This window comes from Pleurodeles waltl, chromosome 11 (genome assembly GCF_031143425.1).
Source record: "Pleurodeles waltl isolate 20211129_DDA chromosome 11, aPleWal1.hap1.20221129, whole genome shotgun sequence".
In the NCBI taxonomy this organism is placed as follows: Eukaryota; Metazoa; Chordata; class Amphibia; order Caudata; family Salamandridae; genus Pleurodeles; species Pleurodeles waltl.
Window position 1 is genome coordinate 74461744 of NC_090450.1, and position 27274 is coordinate 74489017.

Below are 27274 nucleotides of genomic sequence, written 5' to 3' on the forward strand. Positions count from 1 at the left end.
TTACATATGAAACATTTTCAGTCTCGGCTTGTGCACAGGCTCTAAAATCCTAGCCAGACCCTTGGCTCGGCTCTGGTCCGGCTCTCCATGTTAAGTTGCTGGCTCGGCCACCTTTACACATGAACACTCTACACACAAAAAATTCTAAACGCTTTCACCCCCTTTCGCACTCACCCACACGCTCAAACACAGTCACCCCTCCACACATAAAAAACAAATTTAATAGTCTCAGAAACACATTCAGTTTCACACACACATGTACCACTTTTCATTCTCAAATTCATACTCACACTTGCAAAGTCACACACTTTTTGCTTTAATTTTCATCACTCACAAAATCTCATACACACACACACTGCCGGACAGTGGCGGCTCTCAACAATTTGAACATGTGCAACATCACGGCTGGGGGCATGCAGCATGCATGTTCTCTCTCCCAAAATTTTCAAAGGTTGCGGGGATGTGTCTCATTGGAACACAGTTACCTATGAGATTATTTGTCTCCTCCAAATCATATTACGTTGACAGTTCTAAAGAAACTTATACATGACACACTAAAGAATCAACAGTGGGCCTACATATTGTGTTACATCATTAATGCATGGATCTGAGTGTTGATTCATTGTTGATATCTGTTTATATTCATGATGAGCATGGACTCCAGCAAAATATCTGGTCAGGGGCTTTGTAGCTTCCATGTGACCCCATGCTATATAACATATTAAACCAATCCCTGTTTTTCTGCCATCAACACTTTGAATGATGGAGTTTTTAAAATCCCTTATGATGAGAAAAGGGATGGCTGAGGCCCTTAGTGTAACACATTTAAATTTGCCTCCCGCATCATGCCCTTACATTTTGATAATGGCAGAGGTGCCCCCAATGCAAGCAAGCCAGGAAGAAACTTGGGGGAGTCTCCATAATAAGGTTACCAGCTGGTGGAGCGTGCATAGGAATCTTAACCCTGCGGATGGCTGAGATATGTTATTGGTATTCAGAGTGGGCTGGATTGGTCCATTTGGAAAGATATAAACCGTGATTGAGTGGTAGTCAATTTTAGGCACCCTACAAGTGTGCAAAAGTTATCTGGATCCTACTCAGCGGGTGCCTCAAATAATCATAAGATTGTTTCATTACCTTTGGGGTATTTTTATAAGCCAAGTATGCTGGTTTCTCAGACTCTGCTGTGGTAGTTGGGAGTGGGCGTGGTTTGCCAGAATAGGTTTGCCCGCTTATGGACTGCAATGAGGTGGATTGACTGTGTCCCCCACAGTTTGAAGCATCTGTGTCGTCCAAGTTAAGTGTAAAATCCATAAGCAATAGCTTTGGTCATCGAGTTTCCCCAATTATAATGGGAGGAGTCATCAAGTTGCACTAGAGGTGGCAATGCTACTGGCATTCCTCATGTAAGGTATTGCTAGGATGATATGTTGCTTAGTTTTACTGCTCAAGAACCTTAGTGTTGTGCCTACACTCGTGTGGATAGCTCCTCAGCTGGTAAATGCAGTGGGCTAAAAATATTGAGTAGGAATAATGCAGGTTTACATACTAAGATCATTTTACCAGATTGGCAAAAGTTTATAAAATCGTATGACATTGTCCTGTTACAGAAAACATATCCAATTGAGTTTGGTGGCTATGTGTGCTTTAGTCTTCCTGGGGTACCCTCTCGATTTGGCAGGGCATCATGTGGGCTACAGTTTGTGTCAATCTCCAAGTATGAGGTCCATGTAGAGGCAGTAAATGTTCCCAGTCCTGACTTTCAGGTTGTCATGTACTGTATAGAGGGGTTTTGTCTTTAAATTTTATTAATTTTTATAACAAAAGATTTTCTGACTGTGCCAAATCAAAAATTCCCAGGCCATTTTCACATATCTCCACCTTAGTGGAAGAAAAAATCAAGCAAGGACAACAGCTGTATCTTTGGGGGGATTTTAATGCTAGTCTCCCACATTCAGGTGGCGAGGAGGAAGTAGGTGAGCCTAGTAGGTGCACTGAGTGTAGTAAGGAACTTTCGGCTTTGGTTGCCGCTGCTGACCTGTGTAATGTTATGGAGGAGGTTGGGTCTGATAGGCAGGGGCTATTAACTTTTAGAGAAACTGATCCTCAATTATTTACTAAACTTTTTTAATCCCAACATTTGAGGCGGTTGTTACTGCATGGTGCTATTGTTCAGACCAACTAGGGGGATCATAACCCAAAGTAATTCATTTTGAAAATTTCCAATGGGGAATCCTACTAAGTAGCCATAAGTCTTGCAAATGTGTCCCTGTCAACAGGCAAGCTCAGGCTATGCTGGAAATTTCAAGACCCCTATAAGTTTATCACTGGGTTTTCTCAATGTAAAAGTACAAGTGGTTCCAGAGTGGCTTCATGTGGGCGAGGACTAGGGCAATGTTATTAGGGCCTTTGTTACCCTCTGTGAAAAGATGAGACTTTCTCTTTCCAAACATATGAAAGTGGATTCTGGGCACCCACATTGGTTTGACCACATCTGCTCTCAGACTAATCGCAATTTGCTTAAGGCTTTAACCACCGACCCCGTGATCCTACCATAGTTGTGGCCAAGCATAAACATTATAAAGTAGTCACTGCAAGGAGAAGGAAAGAAGTCATTTCCCAGCAGTGGGCTTCATTAACCAATGCAGCTCGCACGAAGGATGGCAAGTTATTTTGGAGGGCTATTTCTCATCTAGGACTTCAGGATCATAACATTTTGTCGACCAGCTGCCATATAAGGGGGAAGGACTGGGTGGCATACTTTGAAAAAATCCACTCTGAGGTTACGACAAGCACCGAACATCTTTGGCCAGGGGACCCCCCCCATTTCCATCTTGTTCTGTGCAGGAAGTGAAGCTGGCTATCTAGGAGTGTGCGGGAGGGATGGCGACCGGGCCCGATGGTGTTTCAATTGATGTCATCAAGTGTAATATAGACCTCTGGGCTCCATTATTGACTAATGTTTATTATTGTCTGAATGACATGCTGATTCCCTGCACATGGTCCTAATTGATTAATGTGCTAATTTTTAAGAAGAGTAATAGATCAGTGCCGAGGTGTTATCAACCCATTTCCCCGATAGATATCCCAGCAAGGATCCTGGGAAGAGTATTATATAATAGAACAGTTGTGTGGGCCAATGACAATGATGTGATAAACAAATGCCAACATGGCTTTTCCAGTGGGTTGGGGATGACTAACCAATGTCTTAACCTAAGTTTGGTTATTGGAAATTATATGGTAGCTAAGAATTCTGCACTGTATTTGGCCTTTATGGATTTGTACACAGCCTTTGAATGTGTGAATCGAGGAAAGCTGTGGCAAATGCTCATTAACTTACAAATGGACCTTCTTTAGTTCATATGATGGCTTCTTTGTATGCAGGGGCCAAGGCAAGAGAGGTTTGGGAATAATGGGGACGTTACAAAGGAATTTAGCTTTGTGTGGAGATAGCAGCAGGGATGCGTCCACGCCTCGCTCCTCTTTATTATATATATTAATGAATCAAGTGTAGAGCTCTGCAAATGTACCCCAGATGTGCCCAAGGCGAAAGATGCTCCCCTCCCTGTGCTACTTTACGCAGATGATGTGGTTTTAACTGCCCGCACTCCTAGGGCCCTGCGTTTTTTAGTCAACTCTTTTGTTGATTTTATGACAAATGTGGATTTACTAACTAATTTAATGTCTTTTTTAATGATGTGTGGGTCAAAGTGTAAGTGACCATTAACTATCAGTGTGGGTACTAATGTTTTGGTAAGCCCTAACACCTTCTCTTATTTGTGGGAACTTTTTGTTCGTCCGGTTCATGGCCCATCATATTGCACAATGTGGGGATAAGTATTCAAGGGCTGTGGGTTTCTTGTTGAGCCTTCTTTCTCCAAAGGGTGAGAGACCTCTTAGCTCTCTTATTCATTTATATTCTGCCAAGTGTGCTCCGATAGCAACCAAAGGGGCATGAATTTGTTGAATAGGGGACGACTAATCTGCATAAGGAGGAAAATCATTTTTGTCGAAGAATACTGTCAGTCCCTCAGTTAACCTCCAGTTTTATATGCCACAATGAATTGGGCTTAGGTTATTTGTATGATATTATTTGAAGCAGACCTGCTATTTTTTATGGATGTATATTTGGAGTTTGGAGGAAGCAGTACTATGCAAAGGGATAATCTCTGACTGCTTGGCATGTGATAGGGGCCGTATTATCTCCTGGTTAGCCTATGTTAAAAATCCTTAGAGGTGATCGGCCTAGCAGATTTATTTTTAGATGGCTCTCCAGGTGCTTCCATCGGTAGAGGGCGCGTGCGAGGCCTATTACTGTTGCATGCTAAAATTGAGAGGCTTAAGGCCGAGGAGTATAATTCAAGTGTAAAGAGTTATTTATATCTTAATCCAGGTGACATCTCTACCAACAACCTGTGGAACAACTATATGAGTTGGCCAAGATTTTTACTGTTCAGTTTCTGGACAGGTATTGTGAAGTATTCCCTTTGCTTCCCGAGTGGGTATCAGGCAAAACTTGAATCCATGATTTGTTCTTGTAGTAATTTGCACAAACAAACTATGTTGCACTTTCTTTTCTTTTGTGAATACTATGAAATGTACACCAAAATATTTCTTATTCCTCTGTTGAAACATAGGAATCTCCGGGGCTGTTTATTAGTTTATCACTTTTTAATGACATTGGCAGACCATGAAATATGTGAGCATGTCTTTTTATTTCTTTAGGTGGCTGTTCGTTCAAGGAAGTCCCGTTCAAGGAAGTTGATGCTTTAAGACTACGTTTTATGCAATATTAGTTGATTTTTAACTGTCAAATTGATTCTTTCATTATTTCGGTATGGTGGTTTACTGCATTTTAGTTATATATGGTTTTATATTGTTTTTGTGTGTGTTACCTGCTTTTATGGCTGCATGAAGCCGAATACAGACGTTTTTAATGTTGACTTTGAAATGCAATAAACCTCTCAGTAAAAAAAGTATTTGCTTTGCCTTTTATGTCAGGAATTAGGCAATTGGTGGAGTCAGCATGGATTTACTTTCCAGTCAAAGTGCCAGATGTGCAAAGGTTCCAGTTCACAGAATCGGGCCATTTGCGACTGCTAAAAAGCCTTTTTCTTTTTGCTAACCCTATTTTGCGGATCGGTAACCTATTACAGAATCGCAAAATAGGGTTTGCGATTCGGTGTTAGGAAGAGGCGTATTAAGGGCTTCCCTTCCTAATATTGACTAAAACTGGCATGTACGAATGTTTCACAACCGAAATGCGGTCGCAAAACATTTGCAGTTTACCACCAACTTCAAAATGGTGGGATCCTATTCTCCTTTGTGAATGTGGGTACAAACATTTTTTAAGAGCAGGCAGTGGTCCCATGGAGAAAACTTTTAATTTTTGTTTTTGAAATGCATCTTGTTTTCCTTTCATGAAAACGGGCTGCATTTAAAAAAAAATGCTTTATTGAAAAAGAAATCACAGATATAGTGGTCTGCTGACCCCATCGTGTGACTTTTGGCCATTCCTAATGGGTCACAAATCGTGACCTGCCTCATGAAAATTGGTGAGGCAGGTCCATGTGCGACCCACTGGGAATTGCAAACAGTGTCAAACACACTGTAGTACTTCGCTGTTTGAGATTTTCTAATGGCAAATCTCTAAAATTCACTATTGGGAAATGTGTTAAAAATTCAAGGGTAAACTAAAAACCCTGCAGCCACACCCCTGTTTTGACAACTTTTAGAGAAGCACATGCAGATCTCTGTGTCCTGGTAAAAAGAGCTGCTGTCCTGGTGCTCTTGTGCCAGATTAGTCCAGGCTTCAACTGTTACAGAATCAATGCAGGATGTGTTAAAGGTGCTGCCGAGGTGCAAGTTAATGAACAGAACACCACTGCCATCCAGCTAGGCCCTGATGAGTACCTCATTATCTTAGGAGAAGTTCCGCTAGGATGAGAAAACGTAACCGTGCCGGTACTCCGTACCTGTGAGTATCAGCCCATTTAAAGCTCTGATTTGAAATAGCTTGAACCAGACCCAAATTTGTATCTGACCAATTTACAATAATTAAAAAAACAAACAAGGTGTGTTATTCCATAAGGGTAAGTGTCCAGAGTTGAACTAATTGAGTAAGAAGTTCACATATCAGAGTGTAATGCAACACATATATGGGAATGTAGAGGTTATTTACATAAAAATGATATATTTACACCAAACGATATAAGGTGCAATGAGACGTAATGGGGGAGATATTTGGATTGTCCATTGTTAGTAGCTTGCACAGTAGTAGGTATGCTAAATGTAGGTCAACAGTAAGCTATAGATTACTGAAGGTTGCTATAGATGACTGTAGATTGCTATAGATTACTGTATGTGTACACCACAATAAATATCAAGGATGCCTTTCCATATCAAAACATACATGGATCTCTCCTGTAAACGTTGTGCATCTTCATCCCAAAGTTGTTGTGTCTGTTGTATTCCCCTCTCAAGTTTTATAATGTCCTGAACAAATAGTTATAGAACCATTTCGTGTTCCGAAAGACCATATCCAGAGTGTTGCAAGCGAAACACAAAACCAGTCCAGCTGTTCACAGTGTCTAATTATGAATCTTGGAATCTGATAATGTCCTCACAGTTCTGTGTATTGTGCGTTGTTGTAATTGCATTCATATAGTGCCTCAAACTCTATTGTAGAGAGCTAAAGTGCATTATTTAATGGATATCAGGCCACACCACAGGGAATGCATGGTTGTTACCCTGTACATTTTGTATTTTTTTAAAGTGATAGAACCCACTAAAAGATGGTATCTTGAGGGTAGCTAATTAAATGGCCACTTTGTACACACCCTGGTACCTTAGAACACAAGAAACAGGATAGCCAAGATTGATGGCCATAAAATAATATTTTTTTTTTCCACCTGCTCTTGACCAGGTCCACTTAAACCATAATCACATAGGCAAAAATGGTTTGCTCAATAAAAACGAGCCCTGCACCAAAGTCAGCATTTTTGTTAATTATTTATTCATTGGCATTTCTACAACACAAACCTATATAACATCGCAGGTATTCATTTTTACCATGTTTATGCTGACTTTGTATACTTTAACAATCAGTCATGTTTTGTTGTTGCTGCCCTAGGACACCTTTTAGTGTACCTTCTTTCCAATGATGACCTTGTGAACAGCTGTTGTGATACTGCACACCTTTGAATCCTCTTTGATATTGATTATTCCATACTTCTGTTTCCAAGATAATTGTTGCTCAACCTCCAAGTGCTAGCCACTCACTCGTTTAATGCTTACCAATCCACCACCTTGAAGCTGGGCTTTTGGCATTGCCGGACACTGTAAATAAATAAAGTAATTAACAAACTTACATAAATCAAAATAACAGTTTTGCTTGCAATGGCTTTATACACCTCCTTCTTTCTATGCATAGTGTTTCTGGTAGAAGTATTCTTGATCATGCTGATACCACAGTAACCCAGGTTCAAATGTAACACATGAGAGCAGCAGGAAGCATATGTCAACATCTTGTTCTTATTAGTACTTTAGCATATTGCACTGTTTAAATGTATCTGTGGCTGAAAGAAAGAATCTTTGTTGAGTTTTACTTTTTTACTTTTTGTTGCATATAATGAATAATTTCCCAAAAACACTGTATATATTTAAAAAGAAACATGTGTGCACACATGCTCTTGCCCTCCTTTAAATGTCTACATGGATTTTTGCGTATGCAAACACACACACACACTCATACACACACACATACACATACACCAGCTCACATAATTTCTTCCACCATTGTCCACACCACATACAAACACAAATGCGCACAAAATACTTGCATACACACAAATTCTTCCTACTTTGATATGTCTGGACACGCAGACACAAAATCATGCACACAACCATGCACAGACACTACTTATGAAAATGTCCCTTTCTCGTCATACACGTTACTTGCCTTTATGGTACTCTCTATTGGTTCAATATAATGAATGACAAGCAAACTTGGGGCCAGATTTACAAGGCCCTTGCGCTCCTTAGCGCCACATTTGCAGCAACATTTTTACAGCAAATGTGACACTAACGGGCAACTACAATAGCACCATATTTACAAGGTGGCGCAAACTAGGGTTGCACCACCTTGTAAACCCTTTGCGCCACATCAATGCAATATATGCATGATGTCGGCAACGGGGGCATAACTTCATAGGAGGGTCGCTAAAAATGGCACAATGTAAGATTCCATTGCGCCATTTCTAGAAGGCATTAAAATGAGGCTGCATTTGATTTCAACGGGTCTCTTAACACTATACTGGATTAGTGCCATTTTTTTAACACTAATTAAGTATAGCGTTACAAGAGCATCAAAAAATGACGCTACTGCCCCTAACATGTGCCATGGTGTGCCGTATTGTAAATGCGGCGCTACCATGGTGGTGTTAGGGGACGCATGGGGGCCACAAGGAAAGTGGCGCATCACTAGTGATGCGCCACTTTCTTGTAATTATGGCCCTTGTTATTACCTGCTAATGATTCACTATTTAGAATCAAAGGACAATATTTAAAAGAAGCGTACAACGCATTGCATCATTTATTTTGATGCATTGGCAGCACATTCTCCACTCCATATTGCCCCATATTTACAAAATGACAAATTAGGCCCAATTTGTCAGTTTTTGATGGCCTGAGTCAAAAAATAGCAGCGCTGGAACGGCCTGCACCGAGCAGTTTATAATATACGCAGGGTAGGCGTTTCTTCATAAAAACCCACTTAGTACTGGTGCAGTGATATTTACAAACTTATCAAAGGATGACGCATCTTTGAGATGCTTCGCACCAAGCCTGGAATGTGTCAAAATTCCTACACCTCTTCAATCCAGATGTAGGAAGTGACACAGTGGCTTTTCAATAGGAATCTGACCAGCGGAAGTAACTTTACACACTGGAATAAGTTAAGTCACATCCCCTCTAGTAGTAGTAGGTCTGCACAAGCGACCTAGGACCGTGCCACCTATGATATCATCATCCACTGCAGCAAGGCAATGTGACTTTGTGCACTCCATGAGAGGGACAGTCCAGGATTGTCACATCTCCATGGAGGAATGGGCCCCCCCAAGTCCAGCGAAGCATACTCCAAAGCACAATAGGTAATTACACACATAAGGTAGGTAATACCTACCAGATTGCCACTTTACATTACAACATATACTTGCATCCGCTCACATTCAAGTTTCATGCAATATGTCACACGTACTTAGGCCTCTAAATACAAAATAATAGAGTATGCCCACTGTAATGGGACACATATACAGACTTCATACTTGTCTGCAATACATCCAGGACCAAAGTAATGGTGTACAAGGTGTATATTTCACCATTGTATAGGAGCCACATATAAGGCTACTTGCATCAGTTAAAACTGATGCATTACCTCTGTTTCTTGGTGCAATGCTAAGTTGCGTCTGTCGTAAGGCCAACTTGAGCAATACGCCACTTAAGGGGGTGATGCATTGTGGCAGCTTTCCCACTGATGTATCAGAATTTCTGATGAATCCTTGGGAACTTATACCATGGTGGCTTGTATTGTAAATATGACACATCCATGGTGTTGTATCCTGTCTTGATGCAGCGCAAGAAAATTTGACGCATCACTGCTGCAACTCAGTGATGCGTCAATCCTTGTAAATATTCCCCAAAATATATACTTCTATTTTGTTGACATGTTGCAGAATGATTTGCATTGTACTTTATTTGGTCAATGGTGGTCTACAGGCTACATCCAACCCCTGTATGTATATCAGTTGAGATGGAATGGCTGTCCACCCTCAAGGACTACCTTCATGAACTCTATTATGACCTGTCCTGGATGCATTTTTTAAAACTGGGTCAAATAGGACAGCAATGTACTGACTGCTACTGATAGCAGCTATGTTAGTCTTCACTTTAGGATCTCCAGCTGTTTACATTTTGGTTCACTCGACTTTCAGGGCTAGGTGTATCAAGATTAGGAATTGTGATTACCTAATTGTGATTTTCAGTGAATTGCAATTAGGAAGCCGCTATTCCTAATGTATGAAAAACATTGAGTTTCATTTAGTGATTCCTAGTGGGTCACAAATTGACCTACCTCATGAATATACATGAGGTAGGTGGAAATTTGCGACCCATTTGGAATCACTGCCATCAGGGGGGATGGTGTCCTTCTGAGCTTAGCAGACCACCATGTCTATGATTGCTTTTAAATAAAGTAGTTTTTTAAAAATACAGACTGTTTTCCTTAAAGGAAAACAGGATGCATTCAAAGAGAAACTTTTTTTTCTTTTGTTGTTTAAGACGATTCCGTGGTCTCGTGGACCAATGCCTTCTCTTAAACAAACATTCTTTTTTACTTTACAAATTGGATGGGGTCCTGAGGTGACCCTTTCCCATTTGTGAATGCATTATCATTACACTTTGGTAGTCAGTAAAGTATTAATGTTTTGTGACCAGAATTCAGTCGCAAAACATTAATACATACCTTTCTGTTTCGGCATTTGGAAGGGACGCCCTAGGTATTTGGTTGCAAACCAAATTTGTGATTCTGTAGCATGCTTCCCAATTTCAGTTATGGCTTGATACATTTCAAAATGCTGTATTCCGGTCGGAAACGGGCCAATTCTGCAAACCGGCCGGCCCATTTGAGACCAGAGAAAAGTTTAATACACGTAGCACCTAGTTATTATACTGATTCAAATGGGAGGAAGCATGGGCCTACCACCTGTGCAATTCTTTAGGCGGATCACTAGCTCCACAAGCTGAAAGATTAATTCAGCAGTGAAATTATGCTGGGGAATCCAGGAGGAAGCAGATAAAAACAAAGAAAAACAGAAAAACACCTGTTAGCTTGTGATGCTGTCAGACATTCAGAGGCCCATGATTGAGTTGACAGAGACAAGGAGATACACAGCTGGACAGATAGATAGATATACGGACATCTAGAAATAGATAGATAGATAGATAGATAGATAGATAGATAGATAGATAGATAGATAGATAGATAGATAGATAGATAGATATAAATAGATAGATAGGGAGATAGATAGATAGATAGATAGATAGATAGATAGATAGATAGATAAAAATAGATAGATAGATAGATAGATAGATAGATAGATAGATAGATAGATAGATAGATAGATAGATAGATAGATAGATAGATAGATACTATGTTGAATCAGAAATCATTTAGCATATCTGATTCCAGGTTTACTCTGGGTGTCAAGGATTCCTTTAATCCCTCCCTAAAAGACCTCTGAACAGGTTGAAATGCAAAATGCAGCACTTCACATTACTATATTAGCCCACACATTGCTAGAAGCCCTGGGGCATATCTCCATATATAACATTGAGGGTTGATTAGATGGAAGGACCATCAGTATAGTGCAGACGTGGGCCCTTCTGTTCGAAGTGTCACTTGAAGAAATAAAGAGTTAGGAGGTCCTGGTATCAGCGTTTCACTTGACAGCCCCTTGTACACAGGGTCTGCCTTTTCAATGTAGCACCTGATGGATTGGTCATGAGGAATGATATTTCTTTTCACAGGATGGGCCCTCCTGCTTCTAATAAAGACCATGAATCTTTTATAGTATGAGCTTTTACACTGGACCCTTCATCAGATAGGTACAGATTCCTCAAACAAAAAATCATACCTTATTGAGAATAATCACTGTCTAAAAAAAAAAAAGAAATTAAGCTAAGGAAGATAGAACAAATAAACTTTTTTGCTAAGCCTCCATTAGTTCACAAGGGCCATTAGTGAACCTGCTGACTTTTCTCGGAGATGATTTCTAGGTGTTCTTCTGGGGTTAGTTATTATGGACTATTAAAGAGATGAAATGCAATGAAAGAAGGTTGGGGTGAATGGATTATTCCGTGCATGGGGACAGAGGCAGTGGATGAGGAGCAATCATGTAACTTTTCTCCTCTTATTCTTCCCCTCCCTTCTCCATACATAGCTAAGATGGCTACCTGAATAGGATAATACAACATTAGCATTAATTCATCCCAATATTAAGTAGATGTTTTCTACCTGCATCCTCGGTTTTGTCACACTCCAAAGTCAGCTCACTAAACCTGTGTAAGGGATAACTCAATACCTTTATTCCTATCTCCTACCCAACCACAAGATAAAAAGAAAGAGAAAGGGGGAGTGTCTATAATCCTATCAAAGCCGACATGTTTCTTGCATCAAAACTCTATGGAAAGTCCTATGTACCCATCAGAGCTTTTCAGGTGCAAGTCAGGGACTGACCAAAAAGCGGTGTGGGTGATGATACTTCTGCTCTTCTCAGTCCATGAAAGAGTCATTAATAGCCACTGGAATTATATGGCAGGCGAGGACCTAAATAGTCAGCAGTGCTGACTAAATTATGCACCAGGAAGAGGCAAATCATGCAGTATAATGTGGCATATTTTATTAGGTCACCATTTTGTAATTTTTACATTATTAAAGATTTCTTAGCAAAGGTTTCATCTCATTAGAATCAGTTTTAGGCCAAAATACAGCAATCAGCTACTGAAAGGTGGCCTGCCACAGTGCAGAAGGTGCCTGCCACCGCGTGGCAATGCGTGTGATAGTGTTTTTAGTAACTTTTGATCCCTTTGAGCTAGAGACAATTTTTTAAATTTAGTTCTGCGGTTCATGCAAAAGACAATGGATTATGTGGCAAATGTGACAAACTTATCATTATGCAGCAAATGCCACGGCACAGAATCTTGCAGTTTGGGCCAACATCAGTATCATTATCCTCACCCATGTAGAAATACCTGCAATTCCAATGTGCTTTCTGATGTTGTGCTCTGGGGACAATTGTAAAAATAAAAAATAAATAAGAAGTCCTATCATGGGCGCTTTAGATGTTTTCACCGTTTTCACAAAGTCTGCATACCAATGAGGCACCTGCTGTTTTGGTGCTGAGAAGTGGGTTTTCTAAGTCTGAATCTCAGCACTGATATTTAAAACAAGACTCTGCCCAATCTATAGCGCACTTGGGCCCCAGGGCATCGAGGCATTTTGTACCTTGACATCTGAAGTGCCAAGTCTTGTTACTTCTCTGGGAGAAAAGTTGTTTCACGTCAGTGACAGCTGGCCCTCTCCTATCGATTATGTGCCACTGCTGTTCATTTACCCTGCACAGAGCAGGAGGCGCCTCGGTGGGCCCTGGAAAGTATCACAAACCTTCTGGCCTTTTGTGCGTGTGTGGACCCTCAGCTTCCTCTCCACCGTCTCCACACGGATTGGCTGGTGGTCAAAGCGTTTGCCCATGGCGCACCTGTGATGCAACATGCAAAGTTAGGAAAAATATTTGATCCAAGAGGAAGCCTTTTCGTAGCAAAAATTATGAAAAATACACAAGAACACAACGTTCTGTGCAACTGGGATTTCGTTTGAAAATCTGGACGATAGCAGTGCTTTTGCATATTCCTCATTTTCAATAATGTTTCAATGAGTTTAATTTAAAAAATAATTTCTCTCTTACGAGTGTCAAGGCACTCACAAGGAAAAGCTACAGAAGGTTTCCTCCATCATAGAAATTATATTCTTCAAGGGATCAACGTCATATTTTGAGAACAGGAGGGTTGGAAAGAGTGAAAAAGTTATTTTATTACTTGGACTAGTAGAACTGCAAGCAAGATACTGATGAAATTAATTGAAGGCCAGTAATGAGGAACTGGTCACACCCATGCACAGCCAGTAACATATTTTCACTGAAGACCAATGATCATTTCCTACAGGACACCAGGTAAAATGAAAGGTTGCCTGTGGATTTCTCAATTGTTCCTGATATGTCCTACTGTTCTATTACTATATTAGTAGGTGATAGCTCCATCCTATGGGAACACCTAAGAGAATGTAGTAAGAGAATCCTATTAATATCTGAGCATATACTCTTCACTCATCCTACTGTGACTTCTCTTGTCTTCAGAGTAACTGAATCAATGATATTAGAGTTCTGGGAAAGAGGCGTCTCTTCAGTGTAACTGCTGTGTTTTATTAAAAAGCAGTCCTTGAGTACTGTCCCCAAGGCTTATGGCCCTAATAAGTAGCCCCCACCCTAGCAGGAATCTCCCTTGAAGCAAAGAAAGTTCTCTGGCAGCTTCTCCGCCTCCACGGCGAGGTGATATTACTTGCTATTAGTGTGTGCAAGCAGTAAACAGGGCCTATATTGATTATTTGTCATCCTTTATTTGTCACTTTTAATAACTTTTGCTGAACTTTCACTCGTGAGGCCTCCAGCTCTGGGATTAAGGCTTTTCTTGACACTGCAGCAAGGGGTAATTGTCCCCTGGCCTGACTTGCTGTTGTCACACTCAAGAAGGGGCCTGGGATTCACGGGAGCATGAATCTCTCCTCAGTTGCCCCAAAGCATTCTCATCTCTGAAATCAATATGAAATGTCTCTCCATGGGACATCACATACTTGCGCATGGCTAACGTTTGCACTGTGGCCTTCCACCTTGTCCCACTTGCAATTCAGAAACTATTTGACAATGTGCACAAATGTCTACTCTATATACAAAGCAGCATATATGATTAGCCAGTGGGAAACATTTTTCCATCTTCATAAATTAATTGAATGTTATAGAATATGTGTGTTGACCACTCAAATGTAAACATATATACCTCATTTCCAAATGTTGTTTAGTCTGAATTTGTGTTGTGTCACAAGTTTACCAGGTAAAGTAAATAGGGACGTGGCGGTAAATTAGAGTGTTCAGGATTAAATATAGTGGTCAAGTGTGGACATTTGCATTAGAACTATTCAACTCTGTGGTGGTAAGCTCCATTCTATCCATTTAACTAATATTTTGACGTGGTTTTGTGTTAGCAAAAATATTACCTTACAGAAATAATGTTTCCTAAATAGTACTCACAAAAATATTGTCCCGCATGGTGTGGATTTTCTATTAATCCCAAGGGCTGATATTTTTGTAAACTATATTTAGGACATAATACTTCTGTCAGACAATATTTTGGTTACTAAATTCCAGCAGCATTTGCTTTTAAGATAACCATAAGTCAGTCACTCTAGTTTACAGTTTCAGTTTCCCATGTGGATTGTACCTTTCTTGATCTTAATGATAAGCCTTCACTTTGCAAATACAAAAAATAACACCCAATTTAAAAAACGTAGTTCTCTGGCTCTGAAAAGAACGGATGATCCTGAAAAATGTTTAGTTGAGTAAATGTTTGTTTTGTCTTGTTTTCCGCAGAGCTTTGGCAGTTATTGGAAAGCATGAAGGTGAAATGTAAGAGTCTCTTAGTCGTAAGGAAGAAGGCAGCAGGACAGGTGGAGAACAACAGAGGCACAACCCTTAGTCCGCCAGAAGATATACTTATGTGCTGTGCCTAGGTTCTGCCAACCAGGATCTTCTAATGTTACAAATCACTATGCTCTGCATCAAGGTTGTGGTCCTTTCACCTTCATCCTCCAATGGATCTTACTTCCACTACTTGTCCAAGCAGGCCTTCACTGCACAGTGACTCTTAAAGGCAAAGCGTGGTCATGGCCCTGCATAGCCAACAAGTTCAGTAAATATATGTATTTATGTTGTTCTTTATTAATTATACTTATGTGTTGAGGTGATTGTGTTTGCCGGCAATGTTCAGCTAATGTTGGTCAATGTTAATAATGTGATGCACAAATTGTATTATCTACTGTGAAGTTCTTTTGTACCTCATTCTATTCAAAATGAAATAGCTGCTAAATAAATTAATACACATTTATGACTTTATCCTTGCTAGAACAATGTGATTATTATAAAACATCATTATTCATCACATCCTACAATGTAGAATATAAGCCTGCTCCCTAATACTAGTTGTGGTGATTCTTGCCAGTAGCCTCCTTGAACTAAGGTGACTCAGAATCATCCCTTGTAATAAACCCTTTTCTAAGCAGTCACTTTAAGGGGCACATCTCTGAATCATCTGCAAGAATACTACATCACAATGCATTCATCATACAGAACTCAGCTACACCTAATATCAATCTTTGACCTTATATCTGAAGGCCTGTACAGTGCTCTGTCGCCTTTTGGCTAGGTACACACTATACAAATACCATATACATACACATCCATATCTGCTTTTCTTGTATTGTTTTCATGGTATTTGTGACCCATCTACACTCTTTATCAGCTGTTGTACTGACTTTTCTTTGTAGTTACCGTTGGAATGACGTCACTGTGTATCATCTGTTGTACTTATTTAGTCCAGACGTTTGTACCGACTCCACTCTCTATGAACCTTTACACCTACTCCTTAGAAGTACTGATCGTTGTGCTGATCTAACACTGTATCAGCCCTCCTATTGACCACTTGTCAGTACTAAACCTTGTAATAATGACTCCACTCAATGTCAACTATTGTGCTGATTCCTTATCAGCCCTGATGTTTGTGCTGACTCTGCAATGTAAAAGCCCAGGCATTGTATCCTTGTCAGTACTTACACACCTATTGCGTGAACTCTTAATCAGCCCTTCAATTAACTCTTTGTCAGTATTTGCCATGTTGTGAGGACATTAGGACCATGGAGATATCAGGGATGCCAGCCAGAAACTCACATAGACTTCCTGTAGGGAGATGGGGAGAGGCAGGAAGTGAGAGGAGCTAAGAGTTGTTTCAGTGTGGCATATCATAGGGGCAGCCTGATGGAGATTATCTCCCCCGGGAGTAGAAGAGGAAATACAGTAGAGAGGACACAAGTAATTAAGTCAAGATTAGCAATTATCTGCTCTTTCTGATCACTTAACTGCGAATCCTGCTGACACAACAGTATTGATCCTTGTAATGACTCCAGTGTGTTTCAGCTCCTCAATTGATTCCTTGTTACCTTTACCACATTTAAAGATGGTTCCACATGAAACATTGGGTGAAAACATGGACTACAAAATCATAGATTATCAAATTGTGATCTTATCTAAATAAGTTTGGAAATACATTTGAATCTGTTTAAATTCCTACATCCAACCAAGCTCACATACCACCAACTGTAGGACTTATTTGTTTGCAATTCTAAATCAAGTCCTCACATACTGTAGGCAATTTGTTGATAGTGCAGGTATTTGCACAGCAACATCTTTTTAAAGGGCAATTTGTGGAAGGTTAAGATCTTGAATGCCTATATTTGTTTCACAAACTATGTTTGTTTTCTTCTATATTTTCATATGCCATGGTATTGACTCCACTCAGACACATCTCTTCTACAAACGCAAGAATGAGGCAACACAGGTATACCTTAGGGCAATTATTGTGTAATGGTGCAATTAATAAAGAAACCATAATTCTCCAGTTGTGTTTTCAAACCCTTATGCACCAAAAAGTTTTACAACTGTTTGGTTACTGACCATAATGTATAGATGTAAGTCCCTACCAACCAAAAAATAACAGCCTACTCCACCACATTTTTTATACACTCACATGTATCTGTCGTCATATTCAATACTGATTCACCTCAATATCATTTAATACAGAGCCCAATACATTTCAAAAGTACATAATGTATTAATTCACTTCATAATTTAATTTCTGACACATCACTACACTCATTTTGACTTCACTCGACAGAACTAAGTAATCACATAAATCACCAAATCTAAATAACCCCAGTATCTAGCAGATCGCGGGCTTCTTATATTCTAAATAGTATATCTTAAATAGATTTCCTTTGATTACAGTCTTCACTGAAAGATTTCAATATATGAGCACATATACATTGGGCAAATTCTTTAAGCTCATTCCTCTCATTTTAAGTCTGTGGTATGAGTGAAGTATGAATGAGAGTCATTGATGGGAGGTTTCTTGATGGGGGGTGAGTGACTGTCAGGGGAGGTTCACGGGTGATCTATATATATAGTTTGATATGCAATTTATTTACATGAATTCAAGTAAAGTCAACATGAAAAGAGTGATGTCTCAGAAATTAAATTATGAAGTTAATTAATAAAACATCGTACTGCAGGCAGTTATTATTTGGTAAGTTTTTATTGTCATTCCCCTGTTCTGCTCCCCTTCTCCAAAGTCAGGAGCCCTCTTTCTTCAGGTGGAAGATCCTTACATGCTTTGTAAATTGGGCACATAAATGTGTGCTTGTGGTGTACACATACATTTCCTAGCCACAAGAAAAAAAAACGTTTTTGTTGCTTCGTTCATTCCCCACACCCACTGTTAAAGTTGGGAGTGTTGACTCTCTTTCTCACATTTACTACACCCCATACAGAGGATAATTTAGGTGTAAGTTTGGAAGTGTAGTTAAGTGTGGCAAAGGCGATAAATATTTGTAATCTCGATGAATACAAGGCTGTGTAGGCCCACACACGATCTGCATTGAATTTTCCCATCAACCTCTTGACACTCCTCTGGTATGGCCAGAACTGCTCTTCTATTTACCACTTACAAAAGGTAGAGTGGAATTTTAGCATAGGTAAGTGAAACCACTGCATGCAAAACTAGGTTTGTGGATAACTTTTCAGTTTTCAAAGTAGATATTGAAACTTTTTTCATGTCTACATTTGACTTATCCATTATAAATTTTTTGTGACTCAGGCCAAGAGCAAAAGCCATTTCGAGAGAAAAAAATAAATAACATAAAAGAATGAAAGCATAGCACTTTTTTTTAAAGTGCAATTTGCACATGTACTGAGCTGGAATGAAAGGAGATGTTCATAGCATTTTCAGCTCTGTCAGCTTTATTTTCTATTTATTTTTCACGATGACCTGTGATTCTATTTAATAATAATTTAATTGTGGATTCAGTAACTTTCTTAACCAAATACCCAATATACAGCGGTCTTCCTGAATCAGTCGTGTGCACGCAGCTCTGCTGTGATTCAATTGCGCTCTACGTCTGTGCTAAACACAATCTGAAAAACGCGAAACTTCCAAAAGCACACAAACTGATGGAACAGTCCTGACTACTGAAATAACTAATGGTGTCATGGGTTTAGGAAAAGGTCACTCATTCACATGCGGTAGAATGTGTATTTCCAGAAGTAAAAAGCAATGCAGGGGGCCTCCACAGCCACAATGGAAAGAGTTCTTGAAACATCCGCGCTGATCATTGCTAGCATGTGGAACAGAGTTTGCATTATCACAAGCACACTGAAAATTCATGAGATTTTAATTACTTCTTTAAAGCTTCAAAGACTTTCGTTTGTCAGGTATGCCTGTGTCCATGATATTGTTTATCACGTGTTTGTGTACGCTGCGTTCTGTAAAGTAGGCCATTGAACCTCAAAGCGACTGAAGACGTGAAAAACAATGAACAAAATAACATATGTAGTTCCAGCAAATGTACATGTCATTAGTGACAACTCCTTGTTTTCTTTTTTTAATTTTATTTTTAGTTTAATGAAGATTGTTATGGAACGCTAATCCTGCCTCAAGGCCACCAACTACTCGACTACACACTGATAATGCAGGAGCACAGTTAATAAGTTATGCTAGGGAGATGGGAAAAGTAATTTTATGATATTATTTTTCTTGCCGCAACACATTGTCTATACAATTCCATGAGAAAACCCAGGGTTCTCGATAAAAAAGGCAACATGTATTGTATTTAATCATTTACTTAGCACTTTGCACCCCTTTGTGGTGTACTGAAGTGCATTGTTGGACAGGCAGCACACTGCTCTGTGGTGGAGTGCATCTTTGGAACTTGATGTTACGAACCTATGTGGGAGGTGTTTTGCTGTTGTGCATGAGTGATCAGAGGGGTGCTCTTATGTTGTCTTAGGGCGCACTGCGATGGAGGAAAGAAGCAAATTTACAAATTTGGTTTACTCTGCAGAAGATGAAACAGACACATACTGGGGAGTTGGACATAAAAAGAGAGAGAGGTAGAAATGTGTTAGAATGGACTGAATTGCAGTCATCGCTTATGTGACAGTGAGATGTCTAGTGTTGGTAACAAAAATAATGGTCTGTGTTACAGTCATCCCTTAAGTGACAATGAGGTGTCTAGGAAGGATAGCAGACAGAAAGGGCTGTGTTACAGTCACCCCTTATATTACAATGGGCTCTCTACACTTCTATGTAGATAGAAAGAAATATGTAACAGTCATTCCCTATTTGATTATGAGGTGTCTGGGTTGACATAGGACAATGTTGCGGTCGGACCTCTAAATATGGAGTAAATTACAGTCTCCTGGTGTGCCCCATGTGCAACAGAGCTCTACACTAATAAATTATTTTATAAATTATGGCACTGAATTGTTAGGCTTATTTGGTAAACACACAAAAGTTGTGGGGTGTTGCTGGAGGGAACTGGCAGACCTTCCAGCTCTTAGCGCAGGCAGAAATATGTTGGTCCCTTACTTTTAGACTCCTTGAATCATCATTCTCAATGGAGTCCCTACCCTTTTTTTAATTCTTACCTACGAAAACCTACATTAAAAATGCCCAGCGAAACAGATGATTTGTAAGGTAATCTTATTATTATTCACCAATTCTTTAGCTGGATCCCTTGTATTATCCAGCTAGATCTAATTTCAGCACTCCCTTTGCAGTTCTTTTAACAGCGAGGTTGAGTCCGCCCAGGTAGTATCATCTCACCTGGGTGGGGCTAGGTGGTCATATGATGAAGCATGACACTAAATGTGTGTGAGACCACCTAGTCTATAAAGGGAACTCTCTCCAAGGCACAGCCACTCTTCACACCCTTTCCTTGCCTGGAGAATACACGCCCAGCGAGCACTTCCTGAACAGGGCCTAATAGTCCAGTTCCCTCCAGCAACACCCCACACCTTCTGTGTGTCTACGGTTTTCTAGTTAAAATGGAAGCATGTGTGGGGTTGAGTTACTCCCGACACTCTCCTCTTGTGTTTCAATAGGCTTATTTGGTATTCAATTTACTATAATTGAGCATGCCAGAGAGCACTTCTCAATCGATGTTAGTGTTTTTATCGGATTCGCCAAGTCCTAAAAGTGGTAAATCTCCAATTTCAAATACAGTTCACCATGTACCCCCACAATGGTGATGATTTATTTGCAGTTTGTGCGCTTCAGTTTTCTGGCCTGCAGTGAGTTATGGTTGGACATGGAGTTCTACAGAGGCATGGGGTGCCATGGTTCTCATTCATGTGTGTGTGACTATTGTCCAGCCTGCACTTATGGCATTCAGCCTGGAGAGAGTCGTAAAGTGATTTACAAGGTCTTTGGTCACTTTTTATCACTCTTGGGCAGAGTGTTTCATAGTGATCAATACTCTATTATGGTGATGGTCTTGGAGGTTTCATTTTTGAGGGAATGTTTGTTTCGGGAACTCCTGGGTTTTCACACCTTTCCTCAATATTAGATGATTTTGCAATTAATAATGTTGTGTGCAGTCCCCCACCTGAGGATGTTTTTGACCATCTGTGAAAGTTAAAAGCCCTGAATATCATCTGGAAGTAAGTAAAAGCAAAGTACCTCACAGGAACCAAGGCAGTTGACCAAAACTAGGTAAAACTTTATACGTCATCCTTATTATCCCTAAGGTAAACATTATGGAGCTATAAGGTAGAAGCCAACAATACCATTGCACTTACTTCATCTACCCCAACACACCATTCTTAAACACTTTGGCACCAAAGGGGAAGCTGCGAGCTGCCCTAACTTCGGACTGCCCTGATAACCTAAAGTAGTTTAGTTCTCCTACAGTGGTGGCAATCACCACAACACTGTACAAACATGGGCTTGGCTGTAAAGGTCACTAGAAATGTTGTTACTGATGCCCAGCGTAAATGTATTTCTACCGTTTGAGGAGTGGTCTTCAGCAATGACAGTGCATAACAAGCATTGGCAAAGCTAATATGTCTTGCCTATTCAAGAGCTATTGGCTTTGCCAATGTGTTTTAGCCACATTGTTCACCAGGGTGGATGCTGTCAGCATGGCTAAAAGCTAGTGGTATAGGGGAGAGTGGAGTGTTGTAGAGTGGAATGGCAAAGAGTGCGGTAGAGTTTTGTAGAGTTGAGTGACAGTGTGTTGGAGTGGCATAGTGTGGAGTTGTGTAGAATGGCATACACTAGAGTGGCATAGTGTAGAGTGGACTTGGCATAGAGTGTTGCAGAGTATAGTGGTGTAGAGTGCAGTGGCATTAAGTGCAGTGGTATTAAATTCAGCAGTGTACAATGCAGCGTCCTAGAATGCAGTGGCACAGATTAGTGTGGTTCAGAGTAGAGTAGTACAGAGTGCGGTGTTGAAGAGTGGAGAGGCACAGAGTAGAGTGGCGCTGAGTAGAATTGTGCAGAGCACAGTAGTGTTGCATGGAGTGCAGTGGCAGAGAGTGCAGTGGTGCACAGTAGAGTGGCTTATAGTGGTGCAGAGTGGAGTGGCAGAGAGTTGAGTGATACAGAAGGCAGTAGTGCAGAGCAGAGTCGGGTGGCATAGAGTGCTGCAGCATAGAGTGCAGAGTAGAGTTGAGTGGCATGGAGTGTAGTGGCATAGAGTGGTGCAGAGTAGAGTAGCATAGAGTGGCGCAGAGTACCATATTGCTCCATAGAGTGCAGTGGCATGAAATGGGGTAGTCCAGAGTAAAGAGGCAGAGAGTTTAGTGGCAGAGTGCAGTGTTGAAGAGTACAGTGGCAGAGCACAGTGGTGTACAGTTGAGTAGAGAGGCATAGAGAACAGTTATGTAGAGAACAGTAATGCAGAGTAGAGTGCAGTAACATAGAGTGCATTTGTGTAGAGTGCATTGGCATAGAGTGCAGTGGTTAGGACTACAGTAGCATAGAGTGGAGTGGCAAAGAGTGGATTAGAGTGGTGTAGAGTGCAGTGGTGTGGAGTAGATTGTTTCAGAGTAGAGTGAAGTATCATAGAGTGGAGTGATGCAGGGTAGAGTGCAGTTGTGTAGAGTGTAATGGCATATGGTAAAGCGGTGCAGAGTGCAGTGGCATAGACTTCAGTGATGCAGAGTAGAATAGAGTGGTATACAGAGGATTGGCATGGAGTGCAGGGGCATAGAGTTGAGTGTTACAGAGTAAATTGCATTGGAGTAGAGTGTATTGGCATAGAGTGTAGTGGCGTAGAGTGCAGTGTTGCAGAATGGCATATAGTAGAGTGGCATAGAGTGGAACTGTGCAGAGTAGCCTGGTGTGACCTAGATTGGAGTGGTGTAGAGTGCAGTGGCGAAAAGTGCTGTGGAGTAGAGTAGTGAAGAGTGGATTGGCATAGAAAAGAATGGTGCAGGGTAGAATAGAGAGGCATAGTGTGAAGAGACGTAGAGTGCAGTGGTGCAGACTGCAATGGTGTGGGTTGGTTCAAAGTGGAGTGGTGAAGAATAGATTGCAGTGGTGTGGAGTTGTGCAGAGTAGAGTGGAAGGGTAGCCCACTGTCATCACAGGCAACACATTTTCAATTGAAATGACCAGTACAGTTTCACTAATAAAATTATACAGTGCACCAGCAAAATGTGTGGAAATGGCATCACTAGTTTAATGATTTGTTTTGATCATATTAAAGTGTTTGTTTACAACACACTCCAGGAGTAACAAAAATGTGCTTTATTTGTGTGTTCACAAATCTTATCTATTCTGACATACTTACACATTTCATTTAAACGTTGCTGTGTGCTAGAAAAAACTATTTTCTACCCCCAGTAACCAGCAAGATGGTCACATAAATCCTGCCACTTTGAAGTTAGAGAAAGAAAAGCACACAAGCGCCCGTGGAAGACAGTGCCTGACATCTGACCTTGGTGTTCGAATGCTCCATAAATGTGATGAGATGTGAACAAGATTTAAAGGATTTAATCGAAAGAGAGTTTATGGAATGATGCAAGAAACATGGTTTAGGCAACAGGAGGGAGAAACTGAACCTGGAGAGCCTAAAGCAAATAAAGCCAGCATCTGGAAAGTCGTGAAGTGTGAGTTACAAACCACAGTGAGAAAGGTAATCAACACGCAGAATGAATTCCTGAGTCAACTTTCTGAGAATCCCCAATATGTGTTTAGTAAACCAGACAGCTATGCTCTCTGGTAGGCTGTAACCTAAAAAAGCATGGGAACTGTGGTTTTGAACACAATGGGGGGAAAAGCCAGTGAGGGTAGGGTAGGGCTAGACACATAACGAAAAACATGAAAAATATACTTTAACTACATTGCTGAACTTTCACCTAGAGGTAACTGTGAACAAAATATAATGCAGAACCTGAAATGAAAAAGTAATTCTAGTTAAACTAATATTCACAGTGCAGATGACTGCATCCTTTCTTTTCCATCCTGAGGCACCTTAAAGCTGCATTTTAGCCTTCAAGGACAGTTATTCCTTAACAAAAAAATTGGGCAATATTTTCATAAATTTAAAAAAGCTTGGGAACGTTGTCCCCAATAATTCCCTCCTACGTTGACCTCTGGTTGTCTTGCATAGTTTTCTTTTGTACAGATTCATGTTTGTGGCGTTATAATACATTTTTCGGAACACTGAGCTTAGAATGAAAAAATAATAGTAGTAGCTCAAATTACCCTTATTCCCTTTCCTTCCCTGTACAAGTCATAACATTTACTTCCTGTTCTTCATATCTAGTATAAATTAATATTGGGAGGCATCATTGTGGAAAGCATTAGGCGAGTATGGGAGCAGATTCAATATAAACGTCAGGATAACGGAGACACTAAAAACACATAAACTCCTTCAGAGAATGTCACCTTCAGAGAAGGCAGCTTAAGGCACAATGAAACAAACATGCAAACATGGAAGTTTATTCAAATGTGTTAACTAAACAAATTACAGAGAAACACCTGTCGTAGCACATGGCATGAGCATATTTCTTTGCACTTCCTCATCAGACTCTTGGTCATGTGCTGCAACATGTGTGCTGGTGCACCTTCACTAGCCCACCAAGCATGTTTAATATGTATATTTGATTTGGGCTCTAACCAATCAGTCAAAACGAGAGTATTTTGATAGGCGCACCTCTGATGTTGTCAGAATGTAGATTCAAGAACTATAGTGAAAAACTACAAGCAAAAGACTTGCAGCTCATTCAGTTCTATGGAATCATAAACTTTCAAACTTTCAACAGTGTGTGTGTATGCTATGTGTGATAACAATTCAAATGGATCCTATATGTGCCACTCCCAAACCCATTTGCAATTTGGCATACTGGTATATTTGATAATAAAGTATGCTGCCTATGAAATAAATGTGATTATACATTGACAACTTATTAATTGGCAAACTTACATGGGTTTACAACTAAATGTAAAGCACTGTTTGGTTGCACCATAAAGGGCAAATTTACACATTTTTCATGCAACACAACAAAGAAGTTTGGCCTGCTAACGTCATCTCCTGTGCTGGTGCTCTAATTAGGCTGCCTGGCATGGTCTTGCAGCATGATGTAAAGGTGTGTGTGCAGTCCCAAGCACATGATTGGTGCTGTAATAATACACTTCCAGTACAAAGTACTTTGCCTAGACACATTTCAGATGATCCCACACATTGGATAGGTGCTGTGTACTTCAGTAGATGATCATACATGGTTTCCATTGAAAAAACTACAATATTCTACCTTATTAGTGCTTATTAATGCTTGCCTGAAAGAGCATTATTTTTTACACAAAGCCCAATATGACTATTTTAGTAGATCTGACTTTGCGTCAAAACCTAGGTTTGCTTGCATTGGTCCTTCTACGAAATGCTCCAGTAATGCCCCATTGGCCAAAGAGATTCAAAACGGGGCAATGGGCTTTTTGAGCTTCCAAAATGGCACCTTTCTAGCACAAAATACTTTTTGTGCTGGCAACTGAACGCCAGTGCGTCACTTTGTGTCACTTTACATCACTTTCCCTCACTATGAGAAAATGCAAAGACTTCCTAATCTGGATTGTTCAGTGCTGACATAGAGGAAGTTGAAGTATGGCCTTTTCATGGGGATCATGTCTCTGGATTATCTCAGTCCAAACTAAAAATGTTAAAGAGGTCCTCTTACCCTGTGATTATCCCACATAATGATCTTTGGTGGTGTGCGCTGTCTGGTTTGTGGATTGTGTCAATGTGTTTGAGTTTCTGGATTATGCAGCTCTGTTACTGATGCAGAACAGGGACTGGTGTTTTGAGTGGATGGGTTTGATTGCTTGTGGTAAGTCATGGTGGTGCTTTTGTTTTTGCTAGTTTGTGTGCAATTGCTTTTCGTGCAGCAGTGTGTCTACCTGTGTTGATTGCTTGGTATATGTACCAGAACCTAGATGCATTGTTCCCCACATGTTAAAGATTCTAAAAGTACTCATGGTCTGTAGGTTCCCCTAAAGAGGACTGAGAAGCAAGCCAAAAATATCAAAATTGCATATTTTGGGAAAAAGTGCTGCACAAGAAAGTGTATTTTTTTTTAAACTAAACGTAGCAAAATGTAGGCTTTGGTAAGCTCCCCATCTTCCCAACTTTCAGGAACAAGCACTGTTGTTGAAAAAAAACTACTTTTTAGCACAGTTTTGCATCTTTCTAAATAGTGGTCAATGGTTACTATTTTTATGGCTTCTACCTACTTGCAGTTCATGGTGCAAGCAGGTGTGAAACCCATTAGTGATGCCAGAAAGATGTACATTTCTGAAAAGTTGACAACATTTGGAATTCAGCAGGGTTCATTCCAGTAGATTGTCCATAGTTTTCACAAGCAAATTGTTATAAATAAAACTGAAGTAAAAAAATAGATGAAAATAGAAATATGCAAAAACGTTTTCATCTGTAAGTTTTTGTACAAAGTCTAATTACAAAAGTGATATGCCATTATGTCCATCAGAATCTTCTGGTAACAGGGATCTATAGTGCCACTGTACCCAGAGGCAACAACCGAGCTGCAGCATATAACTATTTTTTGTTGTGTACTGACCATGCAGCAAATCATATAGTAAAATATGATGAATAAAATACAGGGATGAAGAAAATCTATGCATTTTTTAAATTTTCCCAAGATATAAGTCTTAGCAATGGTCGTTGTTTAAATTCAGGGTTACCCATATTATTGGCATTTTAATGACGTTCTCTTTCTTACAAACTGGCTTACATTTAGAAGCCACAAATAGAAATGAATTCAATTTATAATAACAAATATTCTACTGTTCTGTATTCCCACACGCCTCCCAATAAAAATGGGATCTCATAAGTGTAGGTGGGCCTATCATTTGACACAGGAAATGAAACAAAGCGCAACATGGAGAGATCTTATTTTGCCAATTACAATTATCCTGTTTTGGCAAGGTGGGCAGCAATGGTATTTAGGCAAGCACTTAATTGCCCTTGACAATTATGGGAGTC

The 27274-nt window shown here is 40.1% G+C and overlaps 1 long non-coding RNA gene across 2 annotated transcripts in view; it reads left to right on the forward strand.

Annotated features, from left to right (window-relative positions):
- The window catches only part of LOC138265406 (uncharacterized), a 335861-nt gene extending 317853 nt beyond the window's left edge, over positions 1 to 18008 (forward strand). The window contains exon 6 of one of the 2 annotated variants that reach the window (XR_011199356.1): positions 15255 to 18008. This is a non-coding gene — a long non-coding RNA (uncharacterized lncRNA). Of the gene's footprint in view, positions 1 to 4725; positions 4957 to 15254 lie in introns of those variants that run through there. The other variant, XR_011199357.1, reaches the window with a different exon arrangement.
- Positions 18009 to 27274: the final 9266 nt, after the last annotated feature.